This window comes from Natrix helvetica (genome assembly GCF_964273705.1).
Source record: "Natrix helvetica genome assembly, chromosome: 4".
Taxonomy (NCBI): domain Eukaryota; kingdom Metazoa; phylum Chordata; class Lepidosauria; order Squamata; family Natricidae; genus Natrix; species Natrix helvetica.
The window spans coordinates 5327347-5351826 of record NC_138550.1 but is presented as its reverse complement, the minus strand read 5'-3'; the positions used below and the strand labels follow the sequence as shown (position 1 = coordinate 5351826).

General features: G+C 44.2%; 1 protein-coding gene across 1 annotated transcript in view; it reads left to right on the top strand.

The window, feature by feature from the left end:
- TENM4 (teneurin transmembrane protein 4) overlaps positions 1 to 24480 on the top strand; it is a 490922-nt gene that overhangs the window by 114518 nt on the left and 351924 nt on the right. The window contains exon 2 of the mRNA XM_081952366.1: positions 17675 to 17781. The gene's annotated coding sequence lies outside the window, so the exon portion shown is untranslated. The remainder of the gene's footprint in view (positions 1 to 17674; positions 17782 to 24480) is intronic.

The following is a 24480-nucleotide window of genomic DNA, read 5'->3' as shown; positions in this document are numbered from 1 at the left end:
GTTTTTTTTTCCTTTTTGGTTTTTGCATTTTTGGCACCAAAGTCCCAGCAGAACCTGTAGAGTTTATACGTGCATCAGTTTATGTTTTAACATGAACTAATGGAGGTATAAACCTATACTTATCATTGCGCATAGGTAATTCACATCTTACAACCATTTGTTTAGCAAGCATTCAAAGGTCTGTCTGTCTGTTGGTCTATCCACTCACCCACCCAGCCACGTATCCATCCATCTATCCATCTCCCCTTTCTCTCTCTCACACACACACACATACCCCATCTATCCATCCATCCATCCATTTATGTATCTATCTATCTTTGCTTCAACCCACACTCATGCAGAATAGAGTAGAATGGAACAGAATAGAATAGAAGAGTTGGAGGGGACCTTTGAGGTATTCTAGTCCAACCCCCTGCTCAGGCCAGAAATCCTATACCATTTCAGGCAAATGGTTATCCAATCTCCTCTTAAAAACGTCCAGTGTGGGAGCATTCATAACTTCTGGAGGCAAGTTGTTTCACTGGTTAATTGTTCTCACTGTCAGGAAATTTCTCCTTAGTTCTAAGTTGCTTCTCTCCTTGATTAGTTTCCACCCATTGCTTCTTGTCCTGCCCTCAGGTGCCTTGGAGAATAGTTGCAGGAACTGGGTATGTCTAGTTTAATAGAAAGAAGGAGTAGGGGAGACATGATAGCAGTCTTCCGATATCTCAGGGGTTGCCACAAAGAAGAGGGAGTCAAGCTATTCTCCAAGGCACCTGAGGGTAGAACAAGAAGCAATGGGTGGAAACTAATCAAGGAGAGAAGCAACTTAGAACTGAGGAGAAACTTCCTGACAGTTAGAACAATTAATCCATGGAACAGAAGATACCTCCAGAAGTTGTGAATGCCCCAACACTGGAAGTCTTTAAGAAGATGTTGGATAGCCATTTGTCTGAAACGGTATAGGGTTTCCTGCCTAGGCAGGGGGTTGGATTAGAAGACCTCCAAGGTCCCTTCCGACTCTGTTATGTCTGACTGCAGTGTTTCGCTTAAGAACTGTGGCAAAGAAGGTCATAAAATGGGCCTAAAGTCACTTAACCAACATCCCGCTTAGCAACGGAAATATTTGGGCTCCGTTGTGTTCGTAGGTCAAGGACAGCCTATTTCAGCTTGACTGCTCAACAACGTGCTCCGTAACAACTTCTCCTGCTTGTTCTCGCACGCTAGCCAAGGACGACGTACACATTTCTGCCCTTTTACACTTGCCTTGTTGGTGCCCTCCGAAGGGAGAGGGCAGGGACCTTGCTCGCCAGCGTCCCTGCTTGTGGGTTTTGTGTGTGTTTGCGTGTTCGCATCACAAAAGGCAGGATGCCGGGAACACCTTGTTCTGCACGGCTTCTTTGATTGTTTTCCTGTTTTGCTCCTCTCCCGACAAAAGCTGCGGCTCTTCCGGGAAAATCGTACAATCCTTGACCCGAAACATGGCAGCCTATTGATCGCAGCGCATTGTTCCTGGATCCCCGCATTCCTCTCGCTCTTACGGAGATGCGTATATGTTTCAAAAGAGCCTGTCCTTTAAGATAATTCGAGTCGGAGTAGTGATTGTGTTGGGGATATGTTTTTTTTTTAATGATTTTTGCAGCCTTTGGAGGATGAGCTGATTTGTGTCACGTGGAAGGAAGGAGAGTTCTGGGTTAAGAGAAGATGAATTTGCATCTGAGTTCAACCACTGATGTTGTTAGCTAGATTTGGGTATCTGCAAGGAAACAGCCAAGCACCAAGGACCCTACAGTTCTCCTCCTCCTCCTCCTCCTCCTCCTCCTCCTCCTCCTCCTCCTCCTCCTCCTCCTCCTCCTCCTCCTCCTCCCTCCTTTTCCTTCTCCTCCTTCCTCTTTCCTCCTCCACCTCCTCCTCCTTCTCCTTCCCCCTTCTCCTCCTCCTTCTCCTTCCTCCTTCTCCTCCTTTTTCCTCCTTCCTCCTTCTCCTCCTCCTTCTCCTTCCTCCTTGTCCTCCTCCTCCTTCCTTTTTCTCCTTCTCCTCCTCTTTCTCCTCCTCCTCCTCCTCCTGCCTTTCTCTTTCTCCTCTCCTTCCTCCTTCTCCTCCTCCTCCCTCCTTCTCCTTCCTCCTTCTCCTCCTCCTTCCTCCTTCTCCTCCTTCCTCCTCCTTCCTCCTTCTCCTCCTCCTCCTCCTCCCTCCTTCTCCTTCCTCCTTCTTCTCCTCCTTCCTCCTTCTCCTCCTTCCTCCTCTTTCCTCCTTCTCCTCCTCCTTCCCCTTCCCCTTCCTCCTTCTCCTTCCTCCTTGTCCTCCTCCTCCTTCCTTTTTCTCCTCCTCCTCTTTTTCCTCCTCCACCTCCTCTGCCTCCTTCTCCTCCTGCTGCCTTTCTCCTTCTCTTCCTCCTCCTTCCCCCTCTTCTTCCTCCTCCTCGACCTCCTCCTCCTCCTCAAAACCCACTCCCTTCTAACACTGATGTTGTTACCTAGTTGGGTAATGAAACATCTGCAAGAAAACAAGCAAGCTCATAGAGCATCAAGGACCCCACAGTCCTCCTCCTCTTCTTCCTCCTCCTCCTCCAACTCTACACCCTTCCAGAACTGATGATGTTACCTAGTTGGGTCATGAAACATCTGCAAGAAAATCACCATGCTCAGAGAGCACCAAGGACCCCACAGTTCTCCTCCTCCTCCTCCTCCTCCTCCTCTACTCTGCACACCCTACTTCGGTGTTGCCGAAACTTTTCAGCACCAAGTGCCGAAACGGGAGTGTGTATGCATATGTGCATGCACATGTGCCAGAAACCAGAAGGGCAGCCACTTGATGTGCATGCCAGCTGGCTGGTGTGCCTGAACCTGAAAGAGCAACGGGCAATGGCTTATGTGCCTGGAGAGACGGATCTGTGTGCCACTTCTGGCACGCGTGCCACAGGTTTGTCATCATGGCCATAGATGTTCCTGATGCAGTGTTTATGAACCATGGCCATTTTTAAAGACTTCAGCACCCAGAATTCCCCAGCCAGTATGCTGGGTCCTGATTCCTCAGGGTCCTATGTGGAGAAGGATTTTCTGTTTTAATCCTTGCAAGCTGCCGACAGTCATCTGTGTCATTTGTGTGAAAGGAGCAGCTCCATAAGTCATATAAATCCATGCATGGAATAAGCACAATGCAAAATTGCTAGCTTGACCCTGGCCTCTTGCACAGGTTTGCATTAGCAGCCTGCTTTTGGTTTAAAACAAGCACATGTCCAGAACGCATTCCTCTTTCTTGCAAAGCGTTTTAAAACAGCAGGAAGTGCTCTGCCATGCTTCTGCACCTTCGAACATGTGCTCAAATGACTTTCTTTCATCCCCCTCGGATCCTTTATCAACTTGCACCAGCCAACATCTGCAGGAAAGGCATTGCTCACTGTTTCATTGGCCAAAGGGCTCCCCCCTCCCTCCCCCCTCCCCCCTCTCTCTCTCAGTCTTGGTGGCTGAAGAAATTTGGCTTTTTAAAAAAAAACGCCCACCGCAGATCCTCCAAACAATGAAAACTCACCATTTCGACCGAGTTTAAGACAAAACTTGAGAATGTGGCATTTATCAGTGGTGGGATTCAGCCGTTTTGGTCCGGTTTGGGTGAACCGGTTGTTAAATTGCTGGCTGGCCCCGCCCCTCCAGAAGTCCCCACATGCCCCCTTTTGGCTCCCAGGTGAGGGCAGGGAGGGCTACTTGGTACAAAATGGGGCACACCTCTACCGTGATCCATTTTTGCTCCCAGGAGGCTGCAGGGAAGCCTACTAGGCCCAAAACAGGGTGAGGGGCTTGTGGAGTGGCCCCTCCGCAGCCCATTTTTGCTCCCAGTGGGGTTCAGGAGGCTGAGCGTGGCCTGTCACACTCTGTGGCCACGCCCACCCTGGCCACACCCACCCAGGCGGTCCTCTTGTGTGGTTGAATTTAATGGTCCTTGGTGCTCTCTGAGCTTAATTGTTTTCTTGCAGACATTTCATTACCCAACTAGGTAGCATCATCAGTGCTAGAAGAGAGTGGGGTTGGAGGAGGAGGAGGAGGAGGAGGAGGAGGAGGAGGAGGAGGAGGAGGAGGAGGAGGAGAAGGAGAACTGTGGGGTCCTTGGTGCTCTCTGAGCTTGGTTGTTTTCTTGCAGACATTTCATTACCCAACTAGGTAACATCATCAGTGCTAGAGAGGAGGAGGACAATGACTGTGGGGTCCTTAATGCTCCCTGAGCTTGATGGTTTTCTTATAGGCATTTCATCACCCAACTAGGGAACATTATCAGTATTAGAAGGGAGCGGGATGTGTGGGGTGGAAGAGGAGAAGGAAGACAAGGAGCATTTGTGCTTGTGAGCACTCTCTGAGCTTGGTTGTTTTCTGGCAGACATTTCATTACCCAACTAGGAAACATCATCAGTGTTAGAATGAAGTAAAGCCGGGATGGCAAACTTATGGCACGCGTGCCAGAAGTGGCACGCAGAGCCATCTCTCCAGGCACGCCAGCCATCGCCCATTGCTCTTCTGGGTTCTGGTCTGCTGATGTTCCCGTTCAGGAGCGTAGGAAACGGGAAGAGCAGTTCCTTGGGGCGCATGTATGCCCCGGGAAGCTGAACTTCTGGTTTCCAGTGTGTGCAATCCACAGCTGATCTTTGCTCATGCATGCACGCTGGAAACGCAGTTTTGGTGGGTTGTGGGTTGTTAAGAACTGGAGTCACATACCGTCGCTTTCTTTTAAGATTTCCTGCGTTTACTTATTTATTCAATGCTAGCTGCCAAAGGTTCTCTCTAAAAATAACGGCGTATCCCGGTGGATTGACCAGTCTTGCTTAAGTTGCTTCTGTGCCACTCGAAAGTGCTTACTGCGTGCCACAATCGGGCACATCAAAAACTAGGGAGTTGCTCTCAAAATAAATCCCTTTAAGGCAGTGTTTCTCAACCTTGGCCACTTGAAGATGTCCGGACTTCAACTCCCAGAATTCCCCAGCCAGCATTCGCTGGCTGGGGAATTCTGGGAGCTGAAGTCCGGACATCTTCAAGTGGCCAAGGTTGAGAAACACTGCTTTAAGGCACTTTTCATATAATGCCGGAGGAGATCCATCAACTTGATTTTTCTCCCGTTGATCAACCCGAACCATTTTAGGGTTTGCCTTATTTTTAGAGCAAGTTCTCCTTCCTTCCGTATTTTAGTGAGAGAGAGAAAAATTAGGGAATTATTCCCAGGAGTTTACAGGTAGTCCTCGACATTTGACCCCCAATTGAGCCCAATATATATATATCCCAGGTACAAATCCCAGTAAGGGTATGGCTAGCTGATGAGAGCTAAATAGCTTGAAATAGATCTATATTAGTCTCCCTTTATTTATTTATCAGCACAAATACAACACACACACACATATATACATACATACATACACACTTTGAATGAATGACTGGTTTATTTCTTTACGGGATTTCCTGGATTGTTGTGTGACGGACCAGAGTCCCTTTTTGTGAAATGGGCAGCTGTATAAATTTGTTAGACAGACAGACAGACAGAAGACAGACAGACACTGTATATAAATATGTATGTGTGAGAGACAGAAAGAGGAGGGAGAGGGAGGGAGGGAGAAAGAAGGAGAGGGAGAGAGGGAGAAAGAGGGAGGGAGAAAGAAGGAGAGGGAGAGAGAAAGGTAGAGGGAGGGAGGAAGAGAGAGAGGGAGGAGAGAAAGAGAGAAAGGGAGAGAGAGGGAGAGGGAGGGAGAAAGAAGGAGATGGAGAGAGAGAGAAAAAAGGGAGAGACGGAGAGGGAGGGAAAAGGAATGGGAGAGAAAGGGAGGGGGAGGTGGGAGGTTTTTATTCTCAATATTAACTGCTATGCCATAAAACAACCTTTTCTGCTGCTGACCTTCAATAAGGAAGCTGTCTCTCCCCCCCTCCCTCTCCCCCTCTCCCTCTCCCTCTCTCTCTCCCTCCCTCTCTCTGCAGCAGGAAAATCCAGGGGATGCTAAAATGGGAATCTTAAACCAGAGAGTATTGCTTTCTTTAAAAAGTGCTTTCAGTCAGACATGAATTAGGACACTCTCTTTAAAAATTCATATCAGGATTACATAAAGACATGTTGATTCTTCTTCCCTCCTTCTATTCCTGCCTCCTCTATCTCCTTCCTTCCTCTCCTTCTCCTTTTCCTCTTCCCCCTTCCTTCCCTTCTTCACTTTCCTTCTCCTTTCCCTTCTCCTCTTCTCCCTTACTTTCTTCCCCTCCTTCATTCTTCCTTTCTTCCCCTCCTTTCTCTCCTTCTCTTTCCTTTATTCTTTCCATCCTTCCCTCCTTCCCCTCCTTCTCCTTTCTCTTCCCTTTCTTCTTTTTCCCCTTCCTTCCATTCCTTCTCCTCCTTCTCTTTCTCCTTCTTTCTCCTCTTCTTCCTTTCTTCCTTCCCTCCTTCTCTTTCCTTCTCCTTCCCCTTCTCCTCTTCTCCCTTCCTTTCTTCCCCTCCTTCATTCTCCCTTTCTTCCCCTCCTTCTCCCTTCTTTTCTTCCCCGCCTTCTGCTTTCTCTTTCTTCCCCTTCCCCTTTTCTCCCTTCCTTCCATTGCTTCTCCTCCTCCTCCTCTTTCTCCTCTTCCCCATCTTTCCTGCTTTCCTCTCCTTCTCCTTCCTCCTTCTTTCCCTCCTCCTCTTCCCCCTTCCTTACTTCCCCTTCTCTTTCTCCTCCTCGTCTCTCGCTTTCAATCCTTGCCTTCTCTTTTACCTTAAAACTTTGCAGAAGATAAATTTCCTTAGCAAACATGATGTGATTTTGGCCTTTGCAACTGAAGAGAGAGGAAAAAATGGGCAAAGGGAAGCATTTGGATCCCTGGGCATATTATTGGATGCTTCAGCAACACTAAAAGCAGGGCAATATTTTTGCAGCAGAAAGGATGAGGAGGCTGATAGAATGTCGCAGGTGGACCGGTGTCGACTTTTGCGATTTCATAACCTGTTTGTTTTTCTTCTTCCTGCTCCCTGTGCCATTGTGTTGAAATGTATTGGCTTTTCTTTTTCCAAGGATAGTCCCAAAGCCTCTGAATTTTGCAAAGTACTTCTAGAAAAAAAAAATCTCTTTACTGGAGATGTCATTCAAGGCCACCTCTTCCGTGTTGGGAAATAAAAACACAGGTGAGGCACCTGGCAGTGTCCTAGGGAGAACGAGGGAGACTTTAAAAGCTTTTAACCAGAAAGTGTGGATGCTTTCACTCAGGGAAGCTGAAAAATCTCCTTGCTGTTTCTTTTTCAAAACCCATATTGTTGATTCTATCAAAAGCAGAAAATGAAAAAGTTCTCCCAGTGTTTCCCCGAAAATAAGACAGGGTCTTATTTTCATTTGTGCCCCCAAAATACGTGCTTGGCCTTATTTTCGGGGAGGTCTTATTATTTTTGAGGTGCATGGCACCCCTTAACCTCGGCCTGTGGATCAGATGATCCAGAGAGGGCCAGAAGTCCTGTCTCTGTTTCTGGCACACTCTTGCCAGCTCCAGACGCAGATAATTATTATCTCACAAAACTGATAAGGTCTGTTACTGCAGTTAACTGAAGGACTATTGCCTGGACTTTTCGGTGTATGAATGCCATGAATTCACAGGACATAAATAAAAAGTTTTTTTTTTCGTGACAAGAAGTCTGTTTCTTGTTTCTGCTAAGGCTGGGTCAGAAGAGATGGCCTTGGCCAGCCCCACTCTCGCAGCTCTAGGAAGCAGGCAATTGCAAACTCCTTCTTAAAAATCTTTGCCAAGAAGACCGTAGGGACAATCCCAGAGAACCAGACACAATTTAACCGGGAAGAAAGTAATTCATGTCATGGTGGTTACATTTTTTTAAAAAAACGGTTAGCACCTTAGCGCTCACCCTGAGCAAGAAGGCTGAATCTCCCCCAGGAAGAAGGCCATAAATCACTTGTGCGATCGGACTCCCATCTTTCTAAAGAGTTTCCCCTCGACTTCAAAAGGGGGAAGGTTGAAAGCTTTGGGCTCAAGGCTGAATGCCATTTGACTCTGCAACCCTGCTGATGATGTAATACGCAGCTATTTGGGAAATTAAAATTCTGGCTGAACTCGACCCGCTGCTACTACCAGGACAAGGAAAAGAAGTAAAAAAAAATGAAAGTGGCTTAAAATGCCAACCCTAAAGATTTGGATAGTTGGTTGTCTAACAATCCCCAGGCTGCCCAACTCCATGATTTGACCTAGGCTTCCCCAGCAGCACGAAGCCGAGTCCTTGTCCCGATAAACCTCTTTTATTTAATGTACAGTGAATTCCTCTCCAGCAAAAGTCTTTCCTCTCCCACAGTCTTTCAAGGTAGTTCACACTTAACAACCTTTATCAGGCTTGGAGAGTGGCCAGGCCGATATCTTTCAGACGCCGCAATACTTGGCAAGAAGGCAAGGAATGAACGAATGGTCTCCTGCAAACTCCACTCCCCTGGCGCTCCTCTTTTATTCCCTATGGGAGGGGCTTTACTCCTAAATCGGCCCTTGTTCCTTAGCTGTTTGCTTTGTCTGGCAACTCTGCGCATGCGCACACTGGGAACAGGCTCCAGCTGTTCTTCTACCCCACTGATCTCTGACTTTGAAGGCAGCTGATAACTGTCGGCCCCTTCTCTGCCTCCGACACAGAGCCCACATCAGAGCCTTCCCCAGACTCCAGGACTGGCCCAGGTTCCTCCCCAACCTTCTCACTGTCTGGATCTGTTCCTCTGGCCACTGGCAGCCCACAACACTCCAGCTCTCGAGCGATCTGCCCACTGGATATGACAGCACCCCATCCTGAGTTGCTTTCCAAAAGCTTAACTTTATCCTGCACCCAGATTTAATATGCGAGGTGTGTGCGGGCTGATCCTCCTGATTTGGCACCTCGAACGATGAAACCAAAATAATTCAGAATTAATCAGGGGGCCCAGCGGTGATGCCGCCAGCCGTGCGCCCCTAGGAGAGGCAAGCAGGCTGAAAATTCGCGGGAGCTGCAGGCGAACATCAAGAGGTGTTTTCGACATCGAGCGATTTGAGCTGCATGATTCATTAAACGCACCGCGTGTGTGTGTCGCTCTCGCACACCGAATGGAGCGGGGTGGGTGGGTGAGGAGTGGGGGAGGGGGCAAAGTCCACCAAAGATGCTAGATGCGTAACGATGCTAAGCAACCAAAACATGAAAGCCCGTTAAAACATCTTATTTAAATTAAAGGCAGCAGGAGCAGTTTTGGAAAGAAATGGAACGGTGTTGTTTGTTTTTTTAGACAGGTTTCCTGTGGATTTGATTCCCGCCCCCCCCCTCCCGGACTGAAAGTCCTACGAAGGGTATTCACCGAGGACTGAAAATGTGGAGTTATTTTGAAAGTGCCTGTCCAGTCCAATGAATTTCAGCTCTTCAAAAGAGCTGGCTTCTAAGACAAATATCAAAATAGCAGAATATCAGAATAAGGAAATGGAATTGGAAGGGGACCTCAGAGGTCTTCTAGTCTGACCCCCTGCTCAAGCAGGAAACACTATGCCCGGGATGGCAAACCTATGGCACGCATGCCACAGGTGGCACACGGAGCCATTTGTCAGGGCACGCGAGGCGTTGCCCTGATAAAGTCACTTCCGGTTTGCTCGTAGGTTCCTTTTATGCCCTCCGGAGGCTTCCGGGACGCCCCCTGAAGGTCCCTGAAGCTTCCGGAGGGCCTCCGGGGGTGGGGGGGGGGATGCTGCTTTTGCCCTCCTCAGGCTCCTATAAAGCCTCTGTAGCCTGGGGAGGGCGAAAAAAGCATGCAAAAAATGGGGGGTCGCGCCTCTCATGCGCACTGGGGGGGTCGCACATTGCAGGTAGTCCTCAACTTATAACCATTCGTTTAGCGTCCGTTTGAAGTTACAACAGCACTGAAAAAGGTGACTTATGACTGCTTTTCACACTTACGACCGTGGCACCCATAGTCTCATGATCAAACATTCAGATGCCTGGCAAGTGACTCAATTTTATGACGGTTGCGGTGTCCTAGGATCACGCGATCCCCTTTTACAACCTTCTGACTAGAAAAGCTGAAGTCAGACTCACTTAACCACCTTGTTACTAATGTAGCAACCGCAGTGACTCACTTAACAACTAAGGCAAGGAAGTTCCTAAAATGGGGCAAAATTCACTTAACAATTATCTCATTTAGCAAGAGATGTTTTGGGCTCAGCTGTTGTTGTAACTACCTGTATGGATTAGCTGTATGCAGGTGGATTATCTAAAGTGGGCCTATCCAAACTTGACAATTTTAAGACTTGTGGAATTCTGGGAGTTGAAGTATACAAGTCTTCAAGTTGCCAAGGGAGTTGGGAACAACTAGCACATAATTGCGAGAGGACCCAACCAACCATTTCTTAAGCTACCATCTCCTTCTCTGATCTCAAGCAGGGATCTCCAAACTTGGCAGCTTGTGGACTTCAACTCCCAGAATTCCTCAGCCTGTTCAGCCATGCTGGCTCAGGAATTCTGGGAGCTGAAGTCCACAAATTTACCAAGTTTGGAGACCTCTGATCTAAAACCTGGATAGCTCCCAAACCGACATTCCTGATTAGTCTGTAGACATTCTCGGTCATTCATGTCATGGTTGTCCCAAAGGTGCTTTTTTTCAGGAGGCAACTGGACTTTCTTGTTTTTTCTTTTGAAGACGTTTCGCTTCTCATCCAAGAAGCTTCTTCAGCTCTGACAAGATGGTAGGGAATGGAAGGATTTATATTCCTTGCAGACGGCTGGTCATTTGCATCCTTTTAGAGGGTTGTTGAGGCCACTTGGAGGTTTATCTGTGTCCTCAGGGTCACCTGAGTGGTGCAAATGGTTCCTGTAGTCTGCAATTTTTCCTCTGGATATCCATTCCTACTCCCACCCCATTCCAAGAGTCTTCATCCCAAATTGTGTAGCTAAAATAAAATATCCTTCCATTCCCCACCATCCTGTCAGAGCTGAAGAAGCTTCTTGGATCAAAAGAAAAAAAACCAAGACAGTCCAGTTGCCTCCTGAAAAAAGCACCTTTGGGACAACGAAGACCTGGATGATGGAGAATCTCTACAGACTTTTAGCTATGGAATTTGGGATGAAGACACTTTGAATGTGTGGGAGTAGGAATGGATTTCCACAGGGAAAACTGCACACTACAGGAACCATTTGCACCACTCAGGTGACCCTGAAGACACAGGCAAACCTCCAAGTGGCCTCAACAACTCTCTAAAAAGGATGCAAATGACCAGCTCTCTGCAAGGGATATAAATCCTTCCATTCCCGACCATCCAGTCAGAGCTGAAGAAGCTTCTTGGATCAGAAGCGAAACGTCTTCAAAGAAATACCAAGAAAATCCAGTTGCCTCCTGAAAAAGCATCTTTGGGGCATCCATGATTAATTGCTTTTTTTATAAAGCAAGGGAAAAGATGCCAATTACAATGGCTGGGGGATAGGCTTAGGGCGGGGAAAATGAGTTTTAATGATATATATTTTTAAAAAAATTGATACCCGTACGTGCTACCCAATCTCGTAACGTAACCGGCGAAAGCTCGTTCCAGACGTTCTGTAACCGTTCGCAGGCTTGCGAAAGAGGGAAGCAATCCTTCCTAATTTTAGCACCCCTGTTTGACACAGCGTTCACGTTCCCGCCGTTGGAAATTCCATTATGTGCATTTACCCAAGCTGACAATTCAATTACAAATGTTTGCAGACTTTTGCGGAACCAGTAAAAACAAGATGGTTCGAGTCAGGATTAGGAAGAAAACATATTTATTAGAAGAAAAGGCACAGTCAGGGCTGATCGAAGTTACGACGGCACTGAAAAGATGTGACCGTTTTTCACACTTACAACCGTTGCAGCCCCCCCTGTGGTCATGTGATCAAAATTCGGGCCCTTGGCAACTGGCATGTATTTACAATGGTTGTTGTTCTGACTGAGGCTTCCCAAGAGCATGAAGCAAACTCCTGGTCCCGACAAAAAACAGATTTTATTCATTGACTGTGAATTCTGTTCATTCACATCCAGCAAAGTCTTTCAAGGGAGGATTTACGGTCACAAACCTTCTCTGGCTTGGAGAGCTGCCAGGCCGATATATGCAATACTTGGCCAGGAGTCTCGGAGAGTCACGAACCAATGAAGGGAACTCATGGCCTCCTGCAAACTCCACTCCCCTGTTGCTCCTCTTTTATTTCCTCTGGGAAGGGCCGTTCACTGTCCACCTGTGGCTTTACTCCTGAGTTGACCCTTGTTCCTTAGCTGTTCCCTTCTCCTGGCAGCTCTGTGCATGCGCACACTGGGAACAGGCTCCAGCTGTTCTTCTGCCTCACTGATCTCCGACTCTGAAGGCAGCTGATAACTGGCATATGGCTCTGGCCCTCTCTCTGCCTCCGACACAGAGCCTTCATCAGTAGATGAGGTCCCCAGACTCCAGGACTGGCCCATGTACCTCCCCAACCTCCTTACGGATGGAATCTGTGGCCAGGCCACAACAGATTGCCATGTCCTGGGGTCATGTGATCACCTGATCAATGATTCAACACAGAAGCCAAATTCACTTAACCATGACGGTCCTCATTTAACAACTGCAGTGGTTCACTGAACAACTGGGGCAAGAAAGGTCGTAAAATGGAGCAAAACTCACTGAACAAATGTCTCACTTTGCAACATACGTTTTGGGCTCAGTTTTGGTTGTAAGTCGAGGACTGTCTGTATCCTGTGCCAGGTGGCTTTGTTCTCGGCTCCCTGAAAGAGAGATGGATGAATAGGAAGGCAGAGGATGGGGTAGAAAATATGAACAACCATTGGGAAAATGTATACCTCCAGAGAGAGTTTTGCCCTGCGTCCTGTTGCTGGCAACGAAAATTGTATTTTATCTATTTTATTTGTTAATTTATACTTTAATAATAATAATAATAATAAATATTTATTTTTTAGCTGCACCCTCTCCCGAAGGACTCGGGGCGGCGTACAACAAAACATAGGAAATAAATATATTGACATACATATAACAAAACATATACCAAGACATATACACGACATATACAAGGAGGAGGTGAAGTGATAGATAAAAACAAGTAAAAACACAATGTTTAAAAACCCCTAAATAAATTGAATGCAATTAAAATACCCCAAATAAAAAAACCCGTCAGGAGCGATATAGTTGGATCAAAGTTGAGCCAGGCCAGCAACTTGAAAAAGGTGGGTCTTGAGCTTTACACGAAAGGAGCAGAGGTCAGAGGTATTCCTAATATCCGGAGGGAGGTCATTCCACAGGGCTGGGCCCGCCACAGAGAAGGCTCTACTCCTAGGCGCCGCCCCTCGACACTTTCTATTTCTTAACCTCGCATCTCCTTCATATCACCCCCATATCTCTTAGTATGTAGTTTTGTTTAGTGGTTAAGGCACCAGATTAGACAGAATTTAGTTCTGTTTCAGGCGTGAAAGCCAGCTGGGTGACTTTGGGCCATTAACAAGGGACTGTGAGTTCTAGTGTCATCTTAGTATGAAAGCTGTTTGGGTGACTTTAGGCCAATCACCAGGTGTCTGTGATTCTAGTCTCACCTTAAGTGTGAAAGGTGAGTGACTTTTTAGGCCAATCACTAGGAGCCTGTGAGTTCTAGTCCCACCTTAAGCATGAAAGCTGGTTGGGTGATTGTAAGCCAATCACCAGGAGCATGTGAATTCTAGTCCCACCATAAGCATGAAAAGCTGGTTGGGTTATCTTTAGGCCAATTACCAGGAGACAATGAGTTCTAGTCTTGTCTTAAGCATGAAAGCTAGTTGAGTGACTTTTTAGGCCAATCACCAGGAGACTGTGAGTTTTAGTCCGAACTTAAGCATCTTCTATCTATGTATATCTGTCTGTCTGTCTGTCTGTCTGTCTGTCTGTCTGTCTGTCTGTCTGTCTATCTATCATTACAAGCCAGCCAGCCAGCCAGCCCCCCCTCTCTCTCCCTCCCTCCCTCCCTCCCTCCCACCTACCTACCTCACAGGGTTGTTGTTGTGGGGGAAATGAGAGTATTAGGTCATTATCTGCCTTATTCAGTTGCCAGCTCCATTCCCCCCCCCCTCCTGGTGCAATAAATCTATTTTCTTATCTTTCTAAGCAATTCCCATGATAATTTATTTAATTGTTGATCTTTAAAAATATTTCTTTTTCAAGTTGGGCTTCCTCCTTCGGACAAATTCTACCCCTGTGGCTTTATCCTCATTAAGGCTGGTGCCTGGGAGTTTGATTGCAACGTATCCTTGAAACGTATCAATCAATCAGACAAGAGCTGTGGAAGGGACCTTGGAGGTCTTCTAGTCCAACCCTCTACTCAAGCAGGGGACCCTCTACCTGTGATGGCGAACCTGTGGGGTCGTGGGGCAGAGGTGACATGCAGAGCCCTCTCAGTGGGCATGAGCCCTGTCGCCAGCTGCTCTTGCGCACATGCACTCCAGCCAGCTGGTCTTTGCGGGCACTGGAGTGCTGAAAAACGGCCTGAAAACAGCCCCCAAAATGCCCTAAAAACAGGCCATTTTCAGGGCTGTTTTCAGGCCACTTTTCAGCCATTTTCATACTGTTTTTCATGCCTTGAAAGAGGCGGTGGTGAGACCCTTGCTCAAGAGACCTTCGCTCGACCCAATGGAGCTAGCTAATTACCGTCCAGTCTCCAACCTCCCCTTCTTGGCGAAGGTTGTCGAGAATGTGGTGGCGCAGCAGTTTCCACGACACCTGGACGAATCTGACTATCTAGACCCACGCCAGTCCGGCTTCCGACCCGGGCACAGCACGGAGACAGCCTTGGTCGCGTTGGTTGATGATCTCTGGAGGGCCAGAGATAGGGGTTGTTCCTCTATCCTGGTCCTATTAGACCTCTCGGCAGCTTTTGATACCATCGACCATGGTATCCTATTGCGCCGGTTGGAGGGGATGGGAGTCGGAGGCACCGTTCTGCGGTGGTTCGGTTCCTACCTCTCCGACCGGAAGCAATGTGTGTTGACAGGGGGGCAGAGGTCGTCCCTGAGGCCACTCACTTGTGGGGTGCCACAGGGGTCGGTCCTCTCGCCGTTCAACGCATATGTGAAGCCGCTGGGCGAGATCATCCGTGGTTTTGGGGTTGAGTACCACCTGTACGCTGATGACACTCAGCTGTACATTTCAACCCCAAACCACCCCAACGAGGCTGTCGAAGTGATGTCCCGGTGTTTGGAAGCCGTCGGGGTCTGGATGGGGGACAACAGACTCAAACTCAACCCCTCCAAGACCGAGTGGCTATGGGTACCGGCACCTCGGTTCAGCCAGCTGACACCATCGCTGGCCATAGGGGGCGAACAACTGTCCCCTGTGGAGCGGGCGCGCAATTTGGGCGTCCTCCTTGATGCCCAGCTGTCACTGGAGGACCATGTGGCAGCCGTGGCAAGGGGGGCGTTCCACCAGGTTCGCCTGGTGCGCCAATTGCGCCCCCTACTGGACCGGAGTGCCCTGCACACGGTCACTCATGCGCTGGTGACGTCTCGCCTGGACTACTGCAATGCCCTCTACATGGGGCTTCCCTTGGGACGCATCCGGAGACTGCAGCTAGTTCAGAACGCAGCCGCGTGGGTTATCATGGGGAGTACACGTTACTCCCATGTAACACCGCTCCTGCGCGAGCTGCACTGGCTACCTGTGGCCTTTCAGGTGCGTTTCAAGGTATTGATCACTATCTTTAAAGCGCTCCATGGCATAGGACCTAGATATCTGCAGGATCGCATCCTACCACACACGTCCCTGCGACCTATTCGCTCACACAGGGAGGGACTCCTCCTGGTGCCGTCCGCTAGGCAGTGTCAGCGGGCGACACCTAGGAGTAGGTCCTTCTCTGTGATGGGCCCAACCCTCTGGAATGACCTCCCCCCCGACATTCGAACCACCACCGACCTCCGTTCCTTCCGTCAAAAGTTAAAGACTCACCTATTTCAATCAGCTGGCCTGGCACTTTCTTAGTTTTACCTCCCGGGGATTTATTTTAATTGGGTTTGGGTTTTTAATTGGGGATGTTTTTAGGGTTTTAGAATATATTTATTTCTTGTACAGCCTATCTCCTCCATCCAAATGCATTTAATTGTTTTATGATTGTATTTTTATCTGCATTGACTGTACACCGCCCCGAGTCCCTTTTTGGGAGAGGGGGCGGTCTAGAAATCCAAGAAATAATAATAATAATAATAATAATAATAATAATAATAATAATAATAATGCCACCTTTTGGGCATTTTCATGCTGTTTTACATGTTGTTTTTCAGCACATTTGTGGCCTGAAAAATTTCCCAAAAATGGCCTGAAAATAGCCCAAAAAATAGCCCCAAAACAGGCTGTTTTCAGTCTCATTTTTCGGGCTATTTTCTGGCTGCTTTTCAGCCATTTTCATTCTCTTTTTCATGCCATTTTGGGGGCATTTCCATGCTGTTTTTCATGTTGTTTTTCAGGCTGTATTTCAGCACATTTTTGGCCTGAAAAACAGCCCCAAAAACCGGCCTGAAAACCGGCCAAAAATTAGTCCCAAAACAGGCTGTTTTCAGGTTGTTTTTTGGGGGGCTGTTTTCAGGCCACTTTTCAGCCATTTTCATATTGTTTTTCATGCCGTTTTTTGCGCATTTTCATGCTGTTTTTCATGTTGTTTTTCAGGCTGTTTTTCAGCACATTTTTGGCCTGAAAAACAGCCCCCAAAACAGTCTGAAAACAGCCCAAAAAGTAGCCCCAAAACAGGCTGTTTTCAGGTTGTTTTGGGGGCTGTTCTCAGACCGCTTTTCAGCCATTTTCATACTATTTTTCATGCCGTTTTTCAACCATTTTCATACTGTTTTTCATGCCATTTTGGGGGCATTTCCATGCTGTTTTTCAGGCTGTATTTCAGCACATTTTTGGCCTGAAAACCAGCCAAAAATTAGTCCCAAAACAGGCTGTTTTCAGGTTGTTGGTTTTTTTGGGCTGTTTTCAGGCTGCTTTTCAGCCATTTTCATACCGTTTTTCATGCCGTTTTTATGCATTTTCATACTGTTTTTCATGTTGTTTTTCAGGCCTTTTGTCAGGATGTTTTTGGCCTGAAAAACAGCCCCCCAAACAGACTGAAAATAGCCCAAAAATATAGTGCCAAAACAAGCAGTTTTCAGGGCATTTTTGGGCTGTTTTTAGGCTGCTTTTCGGCCATTTTCATGTTTTTTATATGCCGTTATTCAGCCATTTTCATGCCATTTTTTCATGTTGTTTTTCAAACTGTTTTCAGGCCATTCTTCAGCACATTTTTGGCCTGAAAAAACAGCCTGAAGACTGCCCAAAAATCTTAAAATCTTCCAATTTTAAAAATTGGAAAGTCTGCTTCTTATTCCACAGAATTCCTAATGCAGTCCTTAAAAAAATCTACATTCTCCTCCTCCTCCCCCACCCCGGCATAAACTTGGCTAATCTAAGATAGGTATTTCTTGCTGGCTTGAATAATTTACTATTTTATTTCTTTGCAAGACTCAAAATGTCCTGCTTGGCTTGCTACTGCCCAGTTGATCTCATAACTCATAAATTCAGTGAATGGTGATGATGACGGCAACAAATAATCTTAATATCTAGAAAATGTTGGCAGCCCAAGGAAATTCAGCCTGCTATTTCTCCTCCTAATTAATTGGTTAATTTTGTGTCTCATTGGCTTGCAAACAGACTGCTCAATTTTAATTGTTGCGCTTTCCGAGGTTCTAATAATACACATGGCTTTTCTTTCTCAGAATGGTTTTTTGCGCTGCCGTCAAAAGTAGAAGAGGAGCCGATCCCGAGAACAGATCCACAGAGTTTCTAGCCCTCCTTGTTCCTGAACCTGCTGTGATGGAGCCAGGTATCCGATATTTGTGAATCTTTGCGAAATGTGTATTCCGTACAAACGCCTTCATTTCTGCTAAGGGAAATCTCTCGGGAGGGGATTAAAAAGGTTTGGCGATGGGGAGAAGGAGAACAGGATATCTAATTTGAGAATGTAAGACTTCTAGATACGGTTCAGAAGTCTTGAATAGCGATACCCTGTTTTCCCGAAAATAAGCCCTCCCCAAAAATATTGCAACACAGCAGCAGCCATGAGGTGACCACGCTCACCACCTCCTGCACCTCAAAAATAATAAGACCTCCCCGAAAATAAGACCAAGCGCTTATTTTGGGGGTCAAAAGAAAATAGCACCCTTTCTTATTTTCAGGGAAACACAGACTCTGTGTTTGTGTGTGTGTGTGTGTGTGTGTGTGTCTGTCTGTCTGTCTGTCTGTCTGTCTGTCTATCTATCTATTTATCTATCTATCTATCTATCATTTCTATATATCTTTATCTAAATCAACTTTTCTGTTTGTCTCTATATCTCTTTAGCTATAATCTATCATGTCAACTTATTTTCTAAACCCATCTATGTCTATTGTGGCACAGTGGTTAGTATGCAGTACTGCTTGGCTAACTCTGCTCACTGCCAGGAGTTTGATCCTGACTAGCTCCAGGTTGACTCAGCCTTCCATCCTTCCAAGGTCGGTAAAATGAGGACCCAGATTTTTGCAGGCAAGAGGCTGACTCTGTAAACCGCTTAGAGAGGGCTGGAAAGCATCATGAAGCGGTATCTAAGTCTAAGGTCTAGCTCTACTGGTGTCTCTCCATCCATCCATCCGTCCATCCACCTACCCACCCAACTATCTTCTATCTATCTGCCTTGTTTTCCCCAAAATAAGACCTAACTGGAAAATAAGTCCTAGCATGATTTTTCAGGTTGTTCGTAATATAAACCCTACCCCCCCAAAAAAAAATAAGCCCCAGTTAAGATAGTCAGCCAGACAGATGCATTTAGTACCGTATTTCCCCGAAAATAAGACCTACCCAGAAAATAAGCCCTAATGCATCTTTTGGAACAAAAATTAATATAAGAACCATTCCTATTTTGGGGGAAACACGATATTGGACAGGATTAGATAAAATAAGGGGTATAAATATTAAAGAAAGAAGTTTATAAATTGAGAGCCTTTGCGAATGATTGGGTTATATTTCTATAGGAATATATATATATATATATACGAAAACATACACACACACATATATATATATATATATATATATATATATATATATATATATATATATATATATATATATATATATATGTTTTCGTAGATTTTCACGGGTGTAGGTATGCTGGTTTTGTTGTATTCGGGTCTTTTCCCGTGTAAAGTTGAGATTGTCTTTGCAACGTTTCGGCAGGATCGCACCTGCCATCTTCAAGCGTAGAGCCTGTTGTATTTGTGCTGATAAATAAAAATATGTTGTATTTATAAAATATAAATATGTTGTATTTGTGCTGATAAATAAAAAGGCAACATTAAAAATAAAAATATGGTTTTCTGCCTGGATGGTCCTCTGTAATGATCTGAAGGACAGAAAGGGGGAGTAGTGAGCTCCCTCCCATATTTGGGCATACCAGGGGTATGAGGAGGATTTGATGAGGAAATTGAATGAGTTTTGAGGACCTGGCAGGTTTTAAAATAAATAAATAAACAAGAAACAACAATGTTGATTAAAAATATGTCATTTCATAACAGTGATATATTGAAAAAAAAGTCGGGGTTTAACTTAGCAACAGCTGCAAGAAAGGTTCTAAAAGGAGGCTAAATTCGCTTAACAAAGGTCTCGCTTAGCAACAGAAATTTTGGATCCAGTTGTGGCCGTAACTCCAATTCACTTAACAACCGTGTCCAAAACGTAACAACTGCAGTGCTTTGCTTAACAACTGTGGCAAGAAAGGTCGTAACCTGGGGCCCAATTCCCTTAACAAAGGGCTCGCTTAGGAACAGAAATTTGGGGCTCAGTTGTGGTCGTAAGTCGAGGACTACTTGTATCCCTTTTCTTCGCCCGATGTTGTTAGTACAAACAAGCTGATAAGTGCTCATTAGTTACCTGTTCCTTATCCTCTCAGCGGTACCATGTCGGATTGCCTTCTATGGGCAATTAGAATTAATGCAAACCGCCCTTAAAAGATGAACGCCTGGTTGAATTCCAGATGGGGTCAACACTGTTATCCTTGGTGAATTCAATTACCAGATCCTGAAGAGTTGTCTCTCTTGTTTCCTGCTTGTTAATCTCTCCAGCATCACACCAGGTTGCTTTTTCAGCCTGGCGTGCTTATGGTGGTTCAAAAATACACCTACACCGGTCGTCCTCGACTTACGACCACAATTGGCCCCAAAATTTATGTGGCTAAGCGAGACATTTGTTCAGCACGTTTTGCCTCATTTTAGAGCTTTTCTCGCCACGGCGGTCATTTAGTTAGAGGCGGTTATTAAGCGAATTTAGACTTCCCCACTGCTTGTTTGAAGGCTGTAAAAAGGGAATCACATCACACACACACACACACACACACACACACACACCGGGGACACAGCAACCGTCATAAATATGAGTCAGTTGTCAAGCGTCCGAACCATGGGGATGCGGCAACGGTCATAAGTGTGAAACATGGCCATAAGTCACTATTTTCAATGCTGCTGTAACTTTGAACCATAACTAAATGAACTATTATATGTCAAGGATTTTCTGTACATATATACAGGAATGTGCATATATATATAAACACACACACACGCAAACATACACACACAATCTATAATGTGTACATATACAATGTGTATGGCATGTGTTTGTGTGTGTGTAGGTATGTGTAGGTAGGTAGAGATAGAGACAGATATGAAGAGGTAGGTAGGTAGATGAGAGAGATGGATGGGTGATAGATGATTAGATAGATAGATAGATAGATAGATAGATAGATAGATAGATAGATAGATAGATAGATGATAGATAGGTAGGTAGGTAGATAGATAGATGATAGATAGATAGATAGATAGATAGATAGATAGATAGATAGATAGATGATAGATAGATAGATAGATAGATAGATGATAGATAGATAGATAGATAGATGATAGATAGATAGATAGATGATAGATAGATAGATAGATAGATAGATAGATAGAGAGATGATAGATAGATAGATAGATAGATAGATAGATAGATAGATAGATGATAGATAGATAGATAGATAGATAGATAGATAGATAGATGATAGATAGATAGATAGATGATAGATAGATAGATGATAGATAGATAGATAGATAGATGATAGATAGATAGATAGATAGATAGATAGATAGATAGATAGATAGATGATAGATAGATAGATAGATAGATGATAGATAGATAGATAGATAGATAGATAGATAGATAGATAGATAGATAGATGATAGATGATAGATGATAGATAGATAGATAGATAGATAGATAGATAGATAGATAGATAGATATGGATGGATGGATGGATGGATGATAGATGATACAGATAGAGAGAGAGAAAGAGAGAGGGAGGGAGGGAGGGATGATAGATAGATAGATAGATAGATAGATAGATAGATAGATAGATGATAGATGATAGATAGATGATAGATGATAGATAGATAGATAGATAGATAGATAGATAGATAGATGATAGATAGATAGATAGATAGATAGATAGATAGATAGATAGATGATAGATAGATAGATAGATAGATAGATGATAGATAGATAGATAGATAGATGATAGATAGATAGATAGATAGATAGATAGATGATAGATAGATAGATAGATAGATAGATAGATAGATAGATAGATAGATAGATAGATGATAGATGATAGATGATAGATGATAGATAGATAGATAGATAGATAGATAGATAGATAGATAGATAGATAGATAGATAGATATGGATGGATGGATGATAGATGATACAGATAGAGAGAGAGAAAGAGAGAGGGAGGGAGGGAGGGATGATAGATAGATAGATAGATAGATAGATAGATAGATAGATAGATAGATGATAGATGATAGATAGATGATAGATGATAGATAGATAGATAGATAGATAGATAGATAGATAGATAGATGATAGATAGATAGATAGATAGATAGATAGATAGATAGATAGATGATAGATAGATAGATAGATGATAGATAGATAGATAGATAGATAGATAGATGATAGATAGATAGATAGATAGATAGATAGATGATAGATAGATAGATAGATGATAGATAGATAGATAGATAGATAGATAGATAGATAGATAGATAGATAGATAGATAGATGATAGATGATAGATGATAGATAGATAGATAGATAGATAGATAGATAGATAGATAGATAGATAGATATGGATGGATGGATGGATGGATGATAGATGATACAGATAGAGAGAGAGAAAGAGAGAGGGAGGGAGGGAGGGATGATAGATAGATAGATAGATAGATAGATAGATAGATAGATAGATGATAGATGATAGATAGATGATAGATGATAGATGATAGATAGATAGATAGATAGATAGATAGATAGATAGATAGATGATAGATAGATAGATAGATAGATAGATAGATAGATGATAGATAGATAGATGATAGATAGATAGATAGATAGATAGATGATAGATAGATAGATAGATGATAGATAGATGATAGATAGATAGATAGATGATAGATAGATAGATAGATAGATAGATAGATGATAGATAGATAGATGATAGATGATTAGATAGATAGATAGATAGATAGATAGATAGATAGATGATAGATAGATAGATAGATGATAGATAGATAGATAGATAGATAGATAGATAGATAGATGATAGATAGATAGATAGATGATAGATAGATAGATGATAGATAGATAGATGATAGATGATTAGATAGATAGATAGATAGATAGATAGATAGATAGATAGATAGATAGATAGATGATAGATAGATAGATGATAGATAGATAGATAGATAGATAGATAGATAGATAGATAGATGATAGATGATAGATAGATAGATAGATAGATAGATAGATAGATGATAGATAGATAGATGATAGATAGATAGATAGATAGATAGATAGATAGATAGATAGATAGATAGATGATAGATGATAGATAGATAGATAGATAGATAGATAGATAGATAGATAGATGATAGATGATAGATAGATAGATAGATAGATAGATAGATAGATGATAGATAGATAGATAGATAGATAGATGATAGATAGATAGATAGATAGATAGATAGATAGATGATAGATAGATAGATGATAGATAGATAGATAGATAGATAGATAGATAGATAGATAGATGATAGATGATAGATAGATAGATAGATAGATAGATAGATAGATAGATAGATAGATAGATAGATAGATAGATAGATAGATAGATAGATAGATATGGATGGATGGATGGATGATAGATGATACAGATAGAGAGAGAGAAAGAGAGAGGGAGGGAGGGAGGGATGATAGATAGATAGATAGATAGATAGATAGATAGATAGATAGATAGACAGACAGACAGATAGATAGATAGATAGATAGATGATAGATGGGTGGGTGGATGGATGGAGAGAGAGAGAGAGAGAGAGATATGGATGGATGGACGGATGGATGGCTGGATGGATGGCTGGATGATAGATGATACAGATAGAGAGAGAGAGGGGGAGGGAGGGAGGGATGATGATAGATAGATGATAGATAGATGGATGGATGGATAGATAGATAGACAGACAGACAGACAGATAGATAGATAGAGATAGATAGAAGACAGACAGACAGACAGACAGACAGACAGACAGACAGACAGACAGACAGACAGACAGACAGATAGATAGATAGATAGATAGATAGATGATCGATAGATGATAGATAGAAGATAGACAGACAGGCAGGCAGGCAGGCAGACAGGCAGGCAGGCAGGCAGGCAGACAGACAGACAGACAGATAGCTGGCTTGGGGATTCTGGGAGTTGAAGTCCACACATCTTAAACTTTCCAAACCTGGAAAATCTTGCCTTAAGGGTTGATAAAAAGCCGAGACAGCTATTACTTCCCTTTTCTTTCTCTTGCATTGTTTTGTCCAAAAGACGTGTTCAACACTGACTCTCAGCAACTGTCAAATTCTCTTTCAACTGACAACTTAATGCACTCATCCCAACCCTTAGATCTCTTAAATCCCATTTATTTGGTGACCTGTGGACAGAAATCAGAAAGCTGGTATTTCTTTTTGATGGGATCATATTCCTTTCCTGCTGCAAGCAGGAAATCAAAACTCCACTTTCTTTCTTTTTTTTTTTTTGGTAATGTACAACCTTCATTTTTGCGATCCCGATTGCCGTGTTGACTTTTTGGAGTAATAGGAAGTCCTCGACTTACGATTGCAATTGAGTCCAAAATGTACGTTGCTAAGTGAGGCAGTTGCTAAGTGAGCTTTGCTTCATTTCACGAACTTTCTTTCCCCCCAGTTGTTTGGTGAATCACTGCAGTTGCGAAGTTAGTCACATGGTCGTTAATTGATTCGGGCTTCCCCGTTGACTTTGCTGGTCACAAAAGGGGATCCCACGACCCCGGGACACGGCAACCGTCATAAATGTGAGTCAGTTGCCAAGCACCCAAATGTAAATCACACAACCACAGGAATGTTACAACGGCCATAAGGGTGAAAAATGTTGTAAGA